The sequence below is a fragment of the Sphaerodactylus townsendi genome, linkage group LG11 (genome assembly GCF_021028975.2).
Source record: "Sphaerodactylus townsendi isolate TG3544 linkage group LG11, MPM_Stown_v2.3, whole genome shotgun sequence".
Classification (NCBI taxonomy): domain Eukaryota; kingdom Metazoa; phylum Chordata; class Lepidosauria; order Squamata; family Sphaerodactylidae; genus Sphaerodactylus; species Sphaerodactylus townsendi.
The window spans coordinates 58,544,898-58,565,138 of NC_059435.1; the positions used below are offsets into that span (position 1 = coordinate 58,544,898).

Sequence of the window (20,241 nt, forward strand, 5' to 3'; positions counted from 1 at the left end):
TGGGGGTGTGGCCCCACCCCCGAACTCCCCCCATAAAAAATCTATACCTACGTCCCTGGCCGTACCTCTACAGGAATCAAATAAATCACTCATGCGGATTAAAGAAAACTCTTTGGCAAAAGATTTATGTTTGCAAATCCATTTAGATAACAGCTTCGTCCCTGGTCCCTTGACAAAGGTGTGTGGAGGCAGTCCACATTTTAATTAATAAATATTTGGAACAAAGTTTAACTACAATATCAGTCATTGGCCTATATTTCATCTATCTTCTTATATACAGGAATAATACTAGTGTTTTGTCTATAGCTGCCTAGCTGAATTAACCCTTTGAAAAGAGTTTTGCTGTGGTTTGGATCCACTAATTGCAATTATTTCTAAATTACTCATCCAGAGTACAGTCTTCCTCTGAATAAGAATTTCCATTTTATGCGATTGTTTTCTGTGACCACAGAACTTACTCCAGCAAATGCAAAAACATCAGTTTTCTAATGTATCTTGCTATGTACTGAACACCAATGTCTGTTAAACCTATCTCAATCTTTTTTAAGCAAAGTTGTGTACAGCAGGCAACATCTCCCCCAATACTACCAGAATTTTTATAGTGCTACCCATCAATCTGCTGCTATCTTTAAAGTCTTCCCAAAAGGCCAAAGAATGTTAGAAACACAGGAATAAAAATGAGACCATGAAGAGCTCCAAACAAAATGACCAAGAACATAATCTTAAAAAAGGTTCTGAAAATGTAAGCGGACGCCATGGAGAGCACCAATACTCCCAAAATGGTGGAAACAGCTCCCTGGACAACAGGATACCCAAGGTGGTACAGAGCATCCACTGCCCTGTCATTCATAGCAGGTTTCTCACTGGAAACAAATGCATAAGAAATATGAGCAGAGAAGTTCACTGAAAACCCTATGCAAACAAAAAGGTTGATCATTGATATGGAGTCAAGATTTACACCCCAAAAAGCTATGAAGCCAGTCACCCCGACAATAACAGATCCCATAGCAAACGTTACCCACAACGAGCACAAAGGATTTGGAATCAGCAGCAAGGAAATAAGTAACATGGCTCCACTAGCAATTACAGCATTCTGAATGGTATTCTGAACAATAACAAGGTACTGATCAAAGTATATAAAAGCTGGATGATAAACCCTTAGTGGTATCTTGCAGCCTGCTGCACGGCCTCTCAGTTGTTCTAAAAGCATTCGCTCATCAACTGCAGTAAGGACATTGACGGTCTGTATAAAAAAGCGGGAAGCTGGCAAGACCTGGCCAGTAAAATTAATATCCAACTCAAATTCTGGATTAATTTGAAACAGTGTTACAAAATTCTGAATAAAAGAAATAGGATCATCTATATCTAGAAATGTTATGGTAGCAATTTCTATATACAGTCTCAACCAGGACTCTGACAAATACTCATCAACATAAGTTGAGTTTTCTATCAACTGCATGCAGTTCTCAAGATCTGCATGAACAGATAAATTCCAATATGGCAGGCTTTCAGTAACAATGACCATAACCCTTGGGCCATAATCTTTAAAATACTCATCTCTCCAGTTGTAATACTTAATGACATGAGAATGATCATTTGCCAGATTCCGAAGATCTATACCTTCCTTAACCCGAGTGCACCCATAAATACTACTACCTAAGTATCCAAGATACAGCACTACCACAAACACTTTGGTGCAAGGGTGCATAAGGAAAGGACCAAAATGCTTTCTAAAGAATCCATTCATAGGGTGCTCAAACTCTGCCCCAGTGGACTCATTATAAGATCCTCCCACACAGCACATGTTGTAAGCAGATCCACGAGACTCTTGGGTTTCTGTTGACACTTTCATGCATGTGAACCAGTGTCTGTTGCTTTCTTCCCTTCTAACATTCAGAGCAAGAATTGCCCCCAAGAACATCAAATTGTATATGTAGCAGAAGATGAAGGCTGTTCCTGTATAGATGCAAAAGGACTGAATCGATGGGAAAGGTGTTGCAATGCCAATGTAGAAGACTAAAACGTCAATAAGAGTTGTGATGGTAACAGACACAGCTGCCTCTGCATAGGTGTCAGCCATCCGATCCTTAACTTCATCCTTGACCTTAGTCTTTTGCCAACAGGACAACATGGTGGACATGTCACCAATACCAACCCCTGGAGAAAGAAAAAGGATATTACAGGATCAGAAATTGATGTGAGAGGAATGTGGCCTGCAATCTTAGATTCTAATAGTAATATTCTACTCATCCTTTGTATTTAAATCCTGTGACGAGCTGTGAATGAGCAAGACAGATCTTTCTGCAAACTTGAAAAGGGCTCCAGTTTTGCTGAAAAATATAAAATCCAAAAAAAGTACCTTGGAGGATTAAAACCCCCCAAAGATGATAAAATGAGCACCTGTACCTTTAAGCCACAGATTTCCTCCATGGCTGTTGCTAAGCAACCACAGCATTCCAAGTTTCAGTTTGTGTGTGTAAAAGGCAGGGAGAGGGGTTCAAATCTTGCTCTTTGATGTATTATTATTACCCTGTTTCCCCTAATATAAGACATCCCCGAAAAATAAGACATAGTAGAGGTTTTGCTGAAATGCGAAATATAAGGCATCCCCTGAAAGTAAGACATAGCAAAGTTTTTGTTTGGAAGCAAGCCCGACGAACAGAACACAGGGAAAATAAGACATCCCCTGAAAATAAGACATAGCGCATCTTTGGGAGCAAAAATTAATATAAGACACTGTCTTATATTCGGGGAAACACGGTATTATTATTATTATTATTATTATTATTATTATTATTATTATTATTATTATTATTATTAGATTTTTATATTACCCTATCCCCAACGGGCTCTGGGCGGTGTACAACAATAAACATAACATAACATAAAATGGCTAAATCTTTAAAAGCAGCGATAAAACAGTAAAAGCTAGATCTCATAAATATAATATAAAAATACTAGCATAAAAATAAAGGGCATCCAGCTCCATATTAAAAATCCTCTCCCCAAGAGGGAGGAATGGCAGGTCCCGTTGAATGACAAACGGCCCAGATGTAGAGGGCCATGAAAGGGGGGGGGGAAGGGGCACCATCAGCAGCCGGTTCCTCCAAAGGCCTGGCGGAACAGCTCCGTCTTACAGGCCCTGTGGAACTCACCAAGGTCCCGCAGGGCCCGGACAGCTGGAGGAAGACCGTTCCACCAGGCCGGGGCCAGAGCCGTAGAGGCCCTGGCCCATGTGGAGGCCAGCCGCATAACCGAGGGGCCAGGGACCGCTAGTAGGTTGGCCTCAACTGATCGAAGAGGCCGTACAGGGACATATGGGGTGATGCGGTCTCATAGAGGTTCACTGTGTGATTTTGGACCAGTCACATACTTTCAGCCTTTATCTCCCAGTGTTGTTATCGGGATAATAATGAGGAGAGAAGACTAATGTACGTTGCTTTTGTGGAGAAAGACTAGTTTTCCAAGGTACAGGCTGGGAAGGGGGTGGGGGGCAAAGGAGGAGACAGAATAGAGATAGGCAGATAAAGGTGGTAAGGAAATAAAGCTGCCAACTCCAGGTTGGGAAATACATGGAGATTTGAGGGGTGGAGCTGGAGGAGGGTGGGATTTGAGGAGGGGCAGGACCTCAGAATGGTATAATATATGGACTCTATCCTCCAAAGCAGCTATTTCCTCCAGGAAAACTAGGGCCCTTTCCACACGGGCCAGTAAACCTGGGAGAGAGGCGGGATTAAACCTGTGTTGGGTGGGAACTTCGCAGTTTCTGCCCCTAACACGGCTCTAACCCACCTCTCACTCGTGCTACTGGCTGTGGGGCAGGTTAAACAAGAATCACGTTTTTAGCTATTTTTTTAGTTTTAATGCACTTCACAGCCATGGCCAACCGAACGGCTGCAGCTGCAATGCATGTTCAAACAAGAGAATCACAAAAATTGCCATTCTTCTTTAACCCTTCCCTAGCTCCCATCTGCGGAGCCAGGGAGGCAGTGACCAAACAAAAGGACTCACCTCTATGCGAAGGTGTGTTCGCAAGCTGTGCCAGCTGTGGTGCCGCTCACGTGGGAGCATGCTAACAGTCCCAGGGCTGCACCGGGATCATTCATCCTGGTTTGACCCCGCCTCCCTGGCCTGTCCGAATAGTGCCAAGGACTATCGGTTTCTATGTGAGGGCTGGAAATCACCCAGAATTACAAGTGATCTTCAGATGACAGAGATGAGTTTCCCTGGAGAAAATGGCTGCTTGTGAGGATGGAGTCTATGGCATTGTACCCTCCCAAGCAGTGGCGGAGTGGCAAGGGGGTGGGTGCGGAAGCAAGCAGTAACACTGGACGAGACGCCTGGGGGTGAACGCTTCAGGCCCCTCCCCCTTTCCTTGTGCTCCTCTGCAGCCCTTTTCATTGTTTTGTTCTTTAGTACTTTCAGGCTGAAAATGAGAATTACATAGTTCAGGCTCAGAAGTTCCCAGGAGACCTTAGCTCAAGGTCTCCTGGGAACTGTAGTTCCCCAAGCCGTTTTTGAGCCTGAACTGTGAAGAGGCCGCTTTTTTCAGACTGAAAAAGTACTAGAGAAAGAAAAGAAACTAAGGTACTGGTATGTGTGGGAAGGGGACGGGGGGGTGCCACGGGGGGGAGGGGGCGTAAAAAACACACTGCACACCGGGCACAGTTTGGCCCAGCTACGCCTCTGCTCCCAAGGCTCCACCCACAAATCTTTGTGGATTGCTAGATGAATAGAAACTTTGGCTTCTACTGGAATTTCAGCTTCACTTTATATAGTTTTTCACACCACTCCATCAAATTATGCAATACCCTACTTGTAGGCAGGTGGCACGCATTAACGATCCACATTCTATTTTAAACATCTGTTATCATGCATTTTGAAGGTATGTGGTGAAAACACATTTAAATATTCTTCATATTAATACCATTTTTATGATATACCACACATGAGTAAATTAGTTTATTCATTTTATTTCACTGATAGCCTGGTTACTTACTTTTGGTGCTTGCATTCTTCATATAACACAGTGAGTTTGTGTATATTTTTTAACTAGCTTATATGAACTTGAGTAAAAAAGGATACGTGAAAACTCAGTCTTAAGAGTATCTGACATATAAATTAATTACAGTGTGATCAGTGACAAGGGAACCATTTGTGACCTCAAAGTGCTGTGCAGTGAAAAAGCAACTAGTTTGAAGAAATGTAAGGTGCCAGAAGAGTTAAAAGAGCTACTGGTTAACATTAGCAGCCTGGTACAGAAAAGGTAAACATAGAAAAAGTAAGCTCATCAAGCAGAATGAGATGAAGAAATCCAAGTGGAAGTCTGATTTATGATCCACATTCACATTTGGAGAAGAAACGTTAATACGGAAAAGTAAAGCTACATAGCATGGCAAAATTCTAATATGCTCATCAGGGTTAAGGAGGTAGAAGAATGTAAATGTTCTCTAATGTCTGTTCTAACACAACCATCTGAAGCCATAGCGATACGTATAGTACTGGAAACAGCGATTTACTTACCAAGTATAAGAAATAGTGCATTTGCGACTGTAATGGGAAAGGGTACTCCACAGGACAGCAACAATCCAAAGCTGCTGAGAACAGCCAAGCCTGATGACAACACTCCGAATGCTCCAACCCACACTTTTGTTCGTACACAGTCGAGCCTGCAAAACAGGTACTCACAACACATTTAATGTCTTTCTGAGGCTCCTTCCGCACATGCAGAATAATGAACTTTCACAATTGTTGGCAAGTGGATTTTGCTATTCCCAGAGGCGTAGCTCTCTACTCCCCCTCCCTTGCCTGCTCCTCCTCCCTCCCCTCCCTCCCCTCCCCTCCCTTGCATGCCACCCCTCCCTCGGCCCCTTCACTAGGGTGGGTGGGCCATGTTCAGATGCCACAGGCCCCTCCCTGCCATCCCTTTACCCTCCCTCCCTTCCTTTGCAATGCCACCCCTCCCTCCCTCCTCCATGTTATCTGTCCATCTAATGTACCTACTATTGAACCCATTGAGACTCATTCTTAAATAAACGACAAATTACCTTCTTCTTCTTTTCCCTATGTATTCGTATAATGTGCATGATCCATATTCTTTGCAACCAATCATTTAGTCCTATAATCAATTCCTTTTAATTTGCACATTTTCGGCCTTGTTGCAGCTATTAAATTCTCACCAAACTTCTGTAATTCTTTTTATTATTTTGAATAAAGAAATCATCATGCTTAAATGTCTGATTTATTATTTAATGAGGCTAAAGCAGGTTAAGAGAAAAATCGCTAGCACTAGCTTAATAATAGTCCAGGAAAGGCAAGGGTGGGGAGGGGAAGGCTGGGAAAGAAAGAAAATGGATTAAGAAAGAGAGAGGATAACTACAGAGATATTAGAAAATTGAACCATGAGGTCATTTGGTGAAAACAAACTGAACTCTCAAAGAAAGAATTAAATGAGAATGATGCAAAAGAATAGGAATGATAAATGCGAATGGAAATTAGAAAATCAACATTGAATGATTGGACACAAAATCCAGAAAGTATGATTGTACATTGACAGTAAAAGGAAATGTCACTTTACGCAAATGTATTATATGATCCTTAAAGTCTACATCAGAGCCCTTTTAATGGGCCAATTTGATCCTACTGTTGCATTATTATGTTTTTATTATGAACCAGAGTGGTGGTGCATCTTGAATCTCAAGTTAGAATCTGGAAGAATCAGTTTCAAATCCCCACTCTGCCAGCTTGATGGGTAAGCTTAGACAAATCAGCTTAACTCACACCTGTTGTTAAGGTGAAGATAAAGAATTTCAGCAGAGATAAATTTAAGATGCTACACTTAGGCAGAAAAAAAATGAAATACTACAGATATAGGGATGGGTGACTCGACTTGACAACACATCGCACATGCAAGGGATTGTGTCCTCGACTCTGACAGAAGACTGCAATGAACTGTTGCAATTGCTACAAGACAACACTTAGTTGAAATCCTTTTGTGGCCCCCAATATCAGTGAATGGACAAGTAAAATATAAAGTTTATTTTGTTTAACATGATGGATCAAAGCAGATCTAGAAAGAGCAAACACTGATAAAGTCACAGAAAGATGGGCTTTGTTTATGATGTTATATGAGAAGGTTATGGATGGTCTCTACCCTTCCCTGTTTTTTGAAAAATTTGTAATCAGTTGCATTTTTTTTCCGCTTTTCCTTTCTTTTCCTCCCTCTTCTTAACCACAAATTAAAATATTTTAAAAGGTCAGGAAAAAATCCACCAGGTGAAGATACTGCTGTCAGTGGTGGGATAAAATTTTAGTAACAGGTTCCCATGGTGGTGGGATTCAAACTGTGGTGTAGCCAATGGGCTGGGCGACACGACGTGTAGGCGGGCATTCTGTGACAGGGCATTCCTGCTGGCTGTGGCATGACGCAGCTTGGTCCTTGGTGGAACGAATGCACGAGGCTTAGGGCTGCCACGACGCTGGTGCACTCGCTAGGACTGCTTAAGTTCTGCACGCTGGCTGCTGAGAGAGCTTAACTAAGGCAAAGTCACGTGGGCAAAATCACCAATTAGTAACCCCTCTCAGCACACACACAAATAATTAGTAACCTACTCGGGAACCTGTGAGAACCTGCTGGATCCTCCACCTCTGCTGCTGATCAGGCTGTATTTGGGCATTTCAGCTATAGACTCTACAGTCTCACCGTGATTCACCCTCAAGAGCTCCTTAATGGCCAACCTGGGAATTTCTAGGTGGTTTAACCACCCTAGGCAGTGCTGCTCATCTGCAATGGCATGAGCCAAAACCACCACTGACCACCCTTCCCTAGTCATAATTAATGTATTAACTTCCAAATGTCCTTGATAATCCGTATATCCGTAACAACTGCGTCAAATTTACTCTTGGTTGCTGACACCTCAAACACGTATTTAAGTCCAGTAGCATCAGTTTGAGAAATCTGTCAGGGATCCAAAAACTGTGAAGACTAATCTTATTCATATTAAATGTAAACTAACATCTAAAGATATCTAACATTACGCAGTACAACCTGAGATACTGTTTTCTGAATTTGCTTACTAAGTTGTATATTGCAATTGAGCACTGGTCCCAAACGATCCCTTGGGGGACACCACTCCCTACATCTCTCCATTGTGAGAACTTCCCATTTATACATAGCGCATCTTTGGGAGCAAAAATTAATATAAGACACTGTCTTATATTCGGGGAAACACGGTATTATTATTATTATTATTATTATTATTATTATTATTATTATTATTATTATTATTATTATTATTATTATTATTATTATTATTATATTTTTATATTACCCTATCCCCAACGGGCTCTGGGCGGTGTACAACAATAAACATAACATAACATAAAATGGCTAAATCTTTAAAAGCAGCGATAAAACAGTAAAAGCTAGATCTCATAAATATAATATAAAAATACTAGCATAAAAATAAAGGGCATCCAGCTCCATATTAAAAATCCTCTCCCCAAGAGGGAGGAATGGCAGGTCCCGTTGAATGACAAACAGCTCCAGATGTGAGAGGGGGGCCACCATGAAAGGGGGGGGATAGGGGCACCATCAGCAGCCGAAGGTTTCCTCCAAAGGCTCTGGCGGAACAAGCTCCCGTCTTTACAGGCCCTGTGGAACTCACTCAAAGCTGTCCCACTTGGCAGGGGTTCGGACAGCTGGGAGGGAAGACCGTTCACTATCAGTGTGGCCGGGGCCAGAGCCGTAGGAGAGGCCCTGGCCAGCCCATGTGGAGAGGCTTTTCAGCACGCGATAACCGAGGAGACCAGGGACTGACTAGGTAGGTTGGCCTCCAACTGATCGAAGAGGCCGTACAGGGACATATGGGGTGATGCGGTCTCATAGAGGTTCACTGTGTGATTTTGGACCAGTCACATACTTTCAGCCTTTATCTCCCAGTGTTGTTATCGGGATAATAATGAGGAGAGAAGACTAATGTACCGCTAAGCTTTTGTGGAGAAAGACTAGTTTTCCAAGGTACAGGCTGGGAAGGGGGTGGGGGGCAAAGGAGGAGACAGAATAGAGATAGGCAGATAAAGGTGGTAAGGAAATAAAGCTGCCAACTCCAGGTTGGGAAATACATGGAGATTTGAGGGGTGGAGCTGGAGGAGGGTGGGATTTGAGGAGGGGCAGGACCTCAGAATGGTATAATATATGGACTCTATCCTCCAAAGCAGCTATTTCCTCCAGGAAAACTAGGGCCCTTTCCACACGGGCCAGTAAACCTGGGAGAGAGGCGGGATTAAACCTGTGTTGGGTGGGAACTTCGCAGTTTCTGCCCCTAACACGGCTCTAACCCACCTCTCACTCGTGCTACTGGCTGTGGGGCAGGTTAAACAAGAATCACGTTTTTAGCTATTTTTTTAGTTTTAATGCACTTCACAGCCATGGCCAACCGAACGGCTGCAGCTGCAATGCATGTTCAAACAAGAGAATCACAAAAATTGCCATTCTTGTTTAACCCTTCCCTAGCTCCCATCTGCGGAGCCAGGGAGGCAGTGACCAAACAAAAGGACTCCACCTCTATGCAGAAAGGTGTGTTCGCAAGCTGTGCCAGCTGTAGTGCCGCTCACGTGGGAGCATGCTAACAGTCCCAGGGCTGCACCGATCATTCATCCTGGTTTGACCCCGCCTCCCTGGCCTGTCCGAATAGTGCCAAGGACTATCGGTTTCTATGTGAGGGCTGGAAATCACCCAGAATTACAAGTGATCTTCAGATGACAGAGATGAGTTTCCCTGGAGAAAATGGCTGCTTGTGAGGATGGAGTCTATGGCATTGTACCCTCCCAAGCAGTGGCGGAGTGGCAAGGGGGTGGGTGCGGGTGCGTTGCACACTGGACGCATGCCTGGGGGGTGGAAATCGCCCAGGCCCCTCCCCCTTTTCCTTGTGCCCCCCTGTGCAGCCCCCCCCGTGCAGCCCCCTTTCCACATTTACCTTTGTTCCTTTTCTTTTTCTAGTACTTTTTCAGGCTGAAAAATGCAGACTATTTACAGTTCAGGCTCAAAAACGGCTTGGGGAACTACAGTTCCCAGGAGACCTTGGGGCTCACAAGGTCTCCTGGGAAGTATAGTTCCTCAGGCAGTTTTTAGCCTGAACTGTGAAGAGGCCGCTTTTTTCAGACTGAAAAAGTACTAGAGAAAGAAAAGAAACTAAGGTACTGGTATGTGTGGGAAGGGGACGGGGGGGTGCCACGGGGGGGAGGGGGCGTAAAAAACACACTGCACACCGGGCACAGTTTGGCCCAGCTACGCCTCTGCTCCCAAGGCTCCACCCACAAATCTTTGTGGATTGCTAGATGAATAGAAACTTTGGCTTCTACTGGAATTTCAGCTTCACTTTATATAGTTTTTCACACCACTCCATCAAATTATGCAATACCCTACTTGTAGGCAGGTGGCACGTACACGTATCCAACCACATTCTATTTTAAACATCTGTTATCATGCATTTTGAAGGTATGTGGTGAAAACACATTTAAATATTCTTCATATTAATACCATTTTTATGATATACACAGAGTACCAGTTTATTCATTTTACTTACCTGATAGCCTGGTTACGATTTTGGTGCTTGCATTCTTCATATAACACAGTGAGTTTGTGTATATTTTTTAACTAGCTTATATGAACTTGAGTAAAAAAGGATACGTGAAAACTCAGTCTTAAGAGTATCTGACATATAAATTAATTACAGTGTGATCAGTGACAAGGGGACCATTTGTGACCTCAAAGTGCTGTGCAGTGAAAAAGCAACTAGTTTGAAGAAATGTAAGGTGCCAGAAGAGTTAAAAGAGCTACTGGTTAACATTAGCAGCCTGGTACAGAAAAGGTAAACATAGAAAAAGTAAGCTCATCAAGCAGAATGAGATGAAGAAATCCAAGTGGAAGTCTGATTTATGATCCACATTCACATTTGGAGAAGAAACGTTGATACGGAAAAGTAAAGCTACATAGCATGGCAAAATTCTAATATGCTCATCAGGGTTAAGGAGGTAGAAGAATGTAAATGTTCTCTAATGTCTGTTCTAACACAACCATCTGAAGCCATAGCGATACGTATAGTACTGGAAACAGCGATTGACTTACCAAGTATAAGAAATAGTGCATTTGCGACTGTAATGGGAAAGGGTACTCCACAGGACAGCAACAATCCAAAGCTGCTGAGAACAGCCAAGCCTGATGACAACACTCCGAATGCTCCAACCCACACTTTTGTTCGTACACAGTCGAGCCTGCAAAACAGGTACTCACAACACATTTAATGTCTTTCTGAGGCTCCTTCCGCACATGCAGAATAATGAACTTTCAATCCACTTTCACAATTGTTGGCAAGTGGATTTTGCTATTCCCAGAGGCGTAGCTCTCTACTCCCCCTCCCTTGCCTGCTACTCCTCCCTCCCCTCCCTCCCTTCCCTCTCCTTGCATGCCACCCCTCCCCGTCCCTTCACTAGGGTGGGTGGGCCATGTTCAGATGCCAGGCCCCCTCCCCTCCCTTGCATGCCATCCCTTACTCCCTCCCTCCCCTTCCTTTGCATGCCACCCCTCCCTCCCCTCCATGTTTTCTGTCCATCTAATGAATCTAATATTGAACACATTGAGACTCATTCTTAATAAACGATTGCAAATTAATTTTCTTCTCTTTCCTCATGTATTCGTACAATGTGCTTTAATCCATATTCTTTGCAACCAATCATTTAGTCCTATAATCACTTTTTGCTTCCAGATCTGCATTATTTTCATTCTTGTTGCAGTTATTAAATTCCTCACCAAACTTCTGTAATTCTTTTTATTATTTTGAATAAAGAAATCATCATGCTTAAATGTCTGATTTATTATTTAAGGAGGCTAAAGCAAGGGTTAAGGAGAAAATTACAGACTAGCTAATAATAGTCCAGGAAAGGCAAGGGTGGGGGGAGGGGAAGGCTGAAAGAAAGAAAAATGGATTAAGAAAGAGAGAGGATAACTACAGAGATATTAGAAAATTATTTATAAAACAAACTGGGAGAACCTCAAGAAAGAATGAATGAGAATGATGCAAAAGAATAGGAATGATAAATGCAAAGGAATTAAAATTAGAAAATCAATGATTGGAATGATTGGACACAAAATCCAGAAAGTATGATTTGTACATTGACAGTAAAAGGAAATGTCACTTACGCAAATGTATTATATGATCCTTAAAGTTCTACATCAGAGCCCTTTTTAATGGGCCATTTGATCCTACTGTTGCATTATTATGTTTTATTATGAACCAGAGTGGTGGTGCATCTTGAATCTCAAGTTAGAATCTGGAAGAATCAGTTTCAAATCCCCACTCTGCCAGCTTGATGGGTAAGCTTAGACAAATCCCGCACTCTCAGCTTAACTCACACCACAAGGTTGTTATGAAGATAAAGAATTTCAGCAGAGATAAATTTAAGATGCTACACTTAGGCAGAAAAAAAATGAAATACACAGATATAGGATGGGTGACACCTGACTTGACAACACATCATGCGAAAGGGATTGTGTCCCTGACTCTGACAGAAGACTTGCAATGAACTTGTTAACTGCTACAAGACAACACTTAGTTGGAAATCCTTTGTGGCCCCCAATATCAGTGAATGGATTATGAAAATATGGGAAGTTTATTTTGTTTAACATGATGGATCAAAGCAGATCTAGAAGAGCAAACACTGATAAAGTCACAGAAAGATGGGCTTTGTTTATGATGTTATATGAGAAGGTTAAGGATGGTCTCTCTACCCTTCCCTGTTTTTTGAAAATTTGTAATCAGTTGCATATTTTTCCCATTTTCCTTTCTTTCCTCCTTTCTTAACCACAAATTAAACATTTTAAAAGGTCAGGAAAATCCACCAGGTGAAGATACTGCTGTCAGTGGTGGGATCCAAAATTTTTAGTAACAGGTTCCCATGGTGGTGGGATTCAAACTGTGGTGTAGTGCCAATGGGGCTGGGCGGGACACGACGGGGGCGTAGGCGGGCATTCTGGTGACAGGGCATTCCTGGGCGGGGCTGTGGCAAGGACGCAGCCGCTGTGCTGGTCCTTGGGCGGGAAATGAATGCACGCAGGCGCAGGCTGCCACGCACGCTGGTGCACCTCCTGCTAGACTGCTTCAAGTTCTGCACGCTACTGCTGAGAGGAGGGGCGTAACTAAGGCAAAAGTCACGTGGCAAAATCACCAATTAGTAACCCCCTCTCAGCACACACAAATAATTAGTAACCTACTCTCGGGAACCTGTGAGAACCTGCTGGATCCCACCTCTGCTGCTGATCAGGTTGTATTTGGGCATGTCAGCTATAGACTCTACAGTCTCACCGTGATCTCACCCCTCAAGAGCCCCACGGCCAACCTGGGAATTTCCCAGGGCAATTAACAGGCAGTGCTGCTCACTGGAATGGCATGAGCCAAACCACCACTGGACCACCCCTTCCCTAGTCATAATTAATGTATTAACTTCCAAATGTCCTGATAATCCGGTATATCCGTAACAACTGCGTCAAATTTACTCTTGGTTGCTGACACCTCAAACACGTATTTAAGTCCAGTAGCATCAGTTTGAGAAATCTGTCAGGGATCCAAAAACTGTGAAGACTAATCTTATTCATATTAAATGTAAACTAACATCTAAAGATATCTAACATTACGCAGTACAACCTGAGATACTGTTTTCTGAATTTGCTTACTAAGTTGTATATTGCAATTCTGGCTTGAGAGGGAAAGATCGTATTCTAACTGTAAGTCTCTAAAAAGTATAGTAAGCTCATAGTTCAACAGTGGTGTTAATGAAATGATACCAGATTTGATCCACATCAGCCATATGGAAAATCTTCCCGTGATTTTGGCATTATGGTTGCCACACAGTGTCAATTATATATGTGTACAATTTATTCTTTGTTTTTCAACAAGCATTTTAACCGATTTCTGTGTTTTCTGAGGTGGATGTGACATTTCTGATGTGATGTTTCATTGATTTTAAAGAGATATACTTGCATACTTGCAAAATCATACTATCACTAGAAAATTTAACCTCCCCTGCAAATATAAACAAATTACCTTGCACATGATATAGCTGAAAAGAATATTGTTAAAAAATATGTGATGGAAAACAGAGGGATCGCTGCCTTGCCACTTTTTTCAAACTCTTCCTGTCGGGATATGGAGGTAAAATAGGCCACCTGCCACGAGAGAGAAAAGGAGGAACACTTGTTAAATATTATTTCTCTTAACACAGTTTCCCAAAGAGACTACCAGGGATCATAAAGTTAGCAAATATCAGTTCTTTCATACTTTTTTTCCCAAATCAAGTTGGAAATAATAGTTAATAACCGTCAAAGTTCTGATTAATCTGACCTTAGTTTCTCAACTATCAGGAATCCATGACTTTTATGGAGTAATCTATTACTATGGATATGATGTATGATTTGATGGTGAGTCTGGGGTGACACGCTACAAAAATCATAAGATCCATGAGGATCTGTCTCTGGAACTACGTTTTTGCACCATTATGGTGCCATGAAGCAATGAATGCATGATTTTTGTGGGGCTGCCATAGACTATATGATCTACAATACGACAGTGGTTTTATTTTGTTTCAATGTAAAAATCATATGAATTCATGCGAATCCATTTTAAAGCATCTAGATCTGACTTTTACCCAATCCCACAAGCAACAAATGACTGGACAAGTCAGTTCATTATCACAGTTATCTCAAGAATATCCTTCTAGGACTGCAGAATCTGCCCTAGCAAATTTTCCTACAGTATTCAGTACAATACAGACAAGCAGCAGTGGCGTAGTGGTTAAGAGCAGGTTTACTCTAAACTGGAGGAATCGGGTTTGATTCTCTGCTCTGCCGCTTGAGCTGTGGAGGCTTATCTGAGGAATTCAGATTAGCCTGTGCACTCCAACACACGCCAGCTGGGTGACCTTGGGCTAGTCGCAGTTCTTCTGTGCTCTCTCAGCCCCACCTACCTCACAGGGTGTTTGTTGTGAGGGGGGAAGGGAAAGGAGTTTGTAAGCCCCTTTGAGTCTCCTTACAGGAGAGAAAGGGGGGATATAAATCCAGCTCTTCTTCTTCTTCTTCAATTTGAATGGCTTTTTCTCAGATTTCATAACCATAGGTGCCCACTCCTATCACAACAGTTCCTATCTGTTTCACAAAGCAATTTTGGAACATAATCGTGTGCACTCAACACACACAAAAAAGGAAAAGCCAATGGTGCAGTTGGAAAATAAGCAATGCAATAATATCGAAAGCTCTGTGTGTTTCACATGGTACTTTGTCAAAATATCATAGTGCATACTGACCTTCAGAGCTTTTCCCATTTGAAATGTGTCGAGGTTTTTATATTATTACTAATAAACTGTTTTTCTCACTGCAACATCAGCTTTTTAATGTTTTTGGTCATCTTTGTCTTGGTAACTGGAGCAGCCCCCTTTTCTAGGGCTCATTCCGCACATGCAGAATAATACACTTTCAAACTGCTTTCAGTGCTCTTTGAAGCTGTGCGGAATAGCAAAATCCACTTGCAAACAGTTGTGAAAGTGGTCTGAAAACGCATTATTTTGCGTGTGCGGAAGGGGCCCTAGGTTACGTGAAGTCAGCCTGTCGCCATCCAACGATGATTCTGGACCAAATAATGGAACCAAATGTAATAAATGTTTTTTTCCCAAATGGAGTCCAAAATACTGAAAAATATACAATGTGATGTGCCATAGTTGGTAGTAGGGATGTTTGCCTTATCTTTTTAATTTTTAAAAAATTATGACCGCTTTTAAAACACACTTAAAACTCACATCAAAAACTTCACAAAATCATAATACAAAAAGAAGAAAAGAAAAAAGGACTTCTGATTTCTTCTGTACCATTTTTTCTTTCTTGTGTAAAAAGGTTTCCAATTATCAGTGAATTCAGGTAGATTCTTTTCTGTAATTAACAAAATAAGTTTTGCCATTTCTGCCAATTCCAGCAGCTTCACTAACCAATTTTCTGTAGTAGGAATAGATGAATTTTTTCCACTGTTGTGATGTTGGAAGCTTTCACGGCCTGAATGTTGTGGGTTTTCCAGGCTGCGTGATTGTGGTCTGGTAGTTTTTGATATGAAGAGAAACACAACTCACTGTGACATGCCTCTGAAGATGCCAGCCATAGATGTGGGCGAAATGTTAGGAGCAAAAACTACCACCCCATGGCCACACATCCCAGAAAACCCACCACAGGCAGTATTCTACTTTTGTGCATAAAGTATACTGTTGATGTCATGTCTAAAAATAACATTCCATATTTTTTATCAAATTGTCCATAAATCCCAAAAGGTACATTCCCAGTTTCAGTTGAATTTTAGTCTTTAAGGTCTTCTGGATTGATGTATGGATTTGCGTCCAAATTTTTTTAGCTCCTTTACAATTCTCTCCTAAAAGTTTGACTTGCCTTATCTGGTTTTTATTACAATGCACTTATCCAAAGCAAAAGGGATATGGGCATGTCACAAACACAAGAGTCACATATTGATGAATGGCAAATTACTGAAGCAGAACTTAGAAGTGTATTAAAACAACAACAAATCTTCATGTCAGACTTCTTTTACCATCAAGTCACAGCATTTTACGGCATCCCCACAGAGTTTTCATGGCAAGAGAGCATCAGAGGTGGTTCACCATTACCTTGAGTCCCAGCATTCATAAGCATAAGCATAAGCATAAGCATTTTATTGTCATTGTGCACGCACAACGAAATTTACAGCAGCATTCCTCGATGCACACAATTTCAGACTCATACAATTTCAGATTCCATGGTGGTCTCCCATCCAAATATTGACCAGGGCTGAACCTGCTTAGCAGCCAAGATCTAATGAGAGGGGGCCAGCCTGGGCTATCCAGATCAGCACACAAGCCAAACTGGTGACAAATCAACATTGTCCAGATGGGGCACATCTAATAAGCCATAATGATCATTTTTCTACAGTGATGGATCAAAGTCATACCCCATAGTGATCCTCTACAAAACTGGGATGCCATCGCATGGTGGAAGGATCAAATTGTAGGCAACTGATAGTATACAAGGGACATCATCTAAATGCTAACAGCAATCCGAAACTGGTCTACTCACAAGTAAGTCTCATGTTACTCACTGGGGAACACCTATAAGCCATAATGACTTGATCATTTTTCTACAATGTAAGAGACTCTCATCAGTCTCGGATGGATCATAGGCATGCCCCATAGCAATCCTCTACAAGATTGGGATGCCACTGCATGGTGGAAGTAACATATTATAGGCAATTGATAGTATACAAGGCACATCATCTAACTGGTAACAGCAATGCTAAACTGGTCTACTCACAAGTAAGTCTCATGTGACTCACTGGGCTTTACTCCCTCCAAACTATCCTGCAGCCTCAGCCTCCACCTTCTGAAATGGTCACACTTACCTGTACCGAGGTGAGGTTCAAGGAGGCCAGCACGTCCGGGATCTGCACCAGGAAGGCCTTCAGCCACTTCACGCTGGCCTCGCGCTGCGCAGGATCATCTTCTTGCAAGTAATAGAAGAGGCGCATCGCTTTGGCGGCCAGGACGGGGCGGCTCTTTGGACTTCCGCCGGTCCAGCATCCACCGTGACGCCCCCCAAGGAGGCGCCCAGGAAGACCTGTCCTAGCCAGAGCGGGAAGGTGAGGCTGGGCAGCAGCACGACGATGCGTGCCGGGTCGTCCCCGACGGCGCTGAGCAGTGGGTTGGGGCTGGCGCAGGAGCCATTGCTTCGGGCGCAGACCTCGCCGAAGGTGCGCCCGCTGGCGTTGAGCCCCCGCACAGCCGCGTCCAGCGCCAGCAGCTCGGCGAAGGCGGCGGAGGTGAGGAGGGTGTGGCTGGGCTCCTCCACGACGGCCACGAAGGAGGCGAAGGCGCCCTCGGTGGTCAGCCTCTGCGCCGAGAAGCGCTGCGAGTCCCGCGACGGGAAGCGGTCCTGGACCAGGCGCCGGTTGGCCTTGGCGGGGCCCCAACGCCAGCGGGGCGTGAACTGCGCCTCGATGTCGTTGGACTGGCGGCTGGGCAGTTGGACGAAGCCGACGCCCAGGGCGGCCGAGAGCGCCACGGGCAGCAGCAGGAAGGGCCACGGGTGGGCGCCCACCTGGCCCCCCAGGCGCCGCAGCGAGCGGGACAGCGGCCGCTCCACGCAGTCCGTCCGGCACCTGCCCCCATCGGCCGGTCCCCCTTCGGCCATGCCCCCTTCCATCACCTCGCGCCTTCGTTCTGTGCCGGAGGGAGCCGCCTGACGCACGTCTGGTGGGACACAAATCCCACGTGAAAGGCGCCTCGGGCCTCCTCCGGAGAGTGGCGCTGCGAGCGTCCCGGCTGCGGCAGAGGCCTGCAGGTCCCCCCAAGAAGCGGGCCACCGGGTTTGCTTTGGCCTTGTCCCCTAGTGGGATGGATCCCCAGGATGAATAATTGCAGCCATCCAGTAAACTCTCGACATCCAGCCCTAGTGCTGCATGGAGTGTCCCTGAATTCAGTTTGCTCCACCCGATATTTATTCACGTCTGTTTTCAAAACATGTGCACTTTCCCCCCCCCAAACGCCTCATTTCTTGATCTGCGGTACGTAAAAGTGTTGGCTTAAGCATTTACTGGAGCTTTCGGTTTGAATTAGTCAGAGTAATGTTTAAATCGTTGGTATGTGGCATTGTTACAGTGAAACCACCAAAAGTAGGAGCGCAGTTGGAAAATATAAAAACTTTGGACGGAAATATATTAACAATTCAACAAGAATTAGGAAGCTTTAACAACGCATAGAAACAGTCATGTAGAAAAAAGTGCAAGCCACATACACAAAACTATTCCAAAGAAGCAGTGGAAGATCATCTGAGAAAGTCAACTTCAGGACTCCGATGTATGCCATAAACTAGCATCTTAAACAATATGGCAGATAAACATCTATGTTATTTTAAAATATTGTGGTTTTTAAAGCTACTTTTTAAAATTAATGCAACTCTGAGCCTGGAGTATTGTTCATTTGAAAAACACTGACTTGTATTATTGCTTGCACTAAGTATGTAGTTGTCGTCTGTGTGTGTGTGTGTGTGTAAAGTGTTGTCAAATTTCAGCTGACATAGTAACCCCTGGTGGGTTTTCAAGGGATGTGAGAAGCAGAGGTGATTTACCATTGCCTTTCTCTGCAGAGTCGTCTTCTTTGGCGGACTCCTGTGACAGATTGCAGTAGAAATGTGTATATATTTTTTTAAAAGCAGTTCGGCAGTGAAGCCATGAGGAGGCGGTGGGGTGCGTCGTGCACCGGGCGCATGCCGGGGGCAAAAATTGCCTCCAGGCCCCGCCTCCTGGTGGCGCCCCCCACCCCCCTTCCCATACTTACCTTAGTTCCTTTTTTCAGAACTTTTTCAGGCTTCAAAAGGCCTTGTTCTCAGTAAAAACAGCCTGAGGAACTACAGTTCCCAGGAGACCTTGGGGCTCACAAGGTCTCCTGGGAAGTATAGTTTCCATCAGGCCTTTTTTTTACTGAGAACAAAGCCTTTTGAAGCCTGAAAAAGTTCTGAAAAAGGAACAAAATTAAGTATCAGGAAGGGGAACGGTGAGCGCTTGTGGCCGAACTGGTGAGGGGGGGGGGGGGGGGGGGGGGCGGAAAATGTGGAATGCGCACCAGGCGCAGTTTGGCCCAGCTACGCCTCTGGTTCTGTTAAAAGTAAAGTATTGTTTGCCTTCAGAGTGAGGTAGGATCATAGCTGAATTGACCTGTGAATATCTCCATGGCAATACTGGCAAACTACAAGGCGATTATAGAGGCTTCCAAGGATCGCCCAGTGTTGCTGAACAGACTGAAGAAATGACAGACATGGAAGCTGGGGAAGGATGGTGTGCTTTTGCTTCCAGCTTAGATAGGGGCCAGCTACAAAGCATTTAGAAAGTTTGCTGTGCAAAGCGAAATGTGGTATGCTTCAAAAGATAAGGCAGCATCCCTGATTGTTTCTTTATACATTCAGAAGCAGATTATTGACAATGTAAATTCAAGTTAAAGGAGCATTCAGTTTGCTACTACCAGTTCCGGTGGCTGTTATGAAACCTGAAGGACATATCAAACCTAAATATTTCTGAGATACTTGTCGAACTGAAAGAAAACTGAATTGAGCTTCTTTTGCTTTCTTTGCCTCCCTCTCTATAAAAAAGTAAAACAAATGGTTGCTAAGAT

The 20,241-nt window shown here is 43.6% G+C and overlaps 1 pseudogene; it reads right to left on the bottom strand.

The window, feature by feature from the left end:
- Positions 1-628: 628 nt before the first annotated feature.
- LOC125440633 lies at positions 629-18,265 on the bottom strand (annotated as a pseudogene).
- Between the last annotated feature and the right edge of the window lie 1,976 nt (positions 18,266-20,241).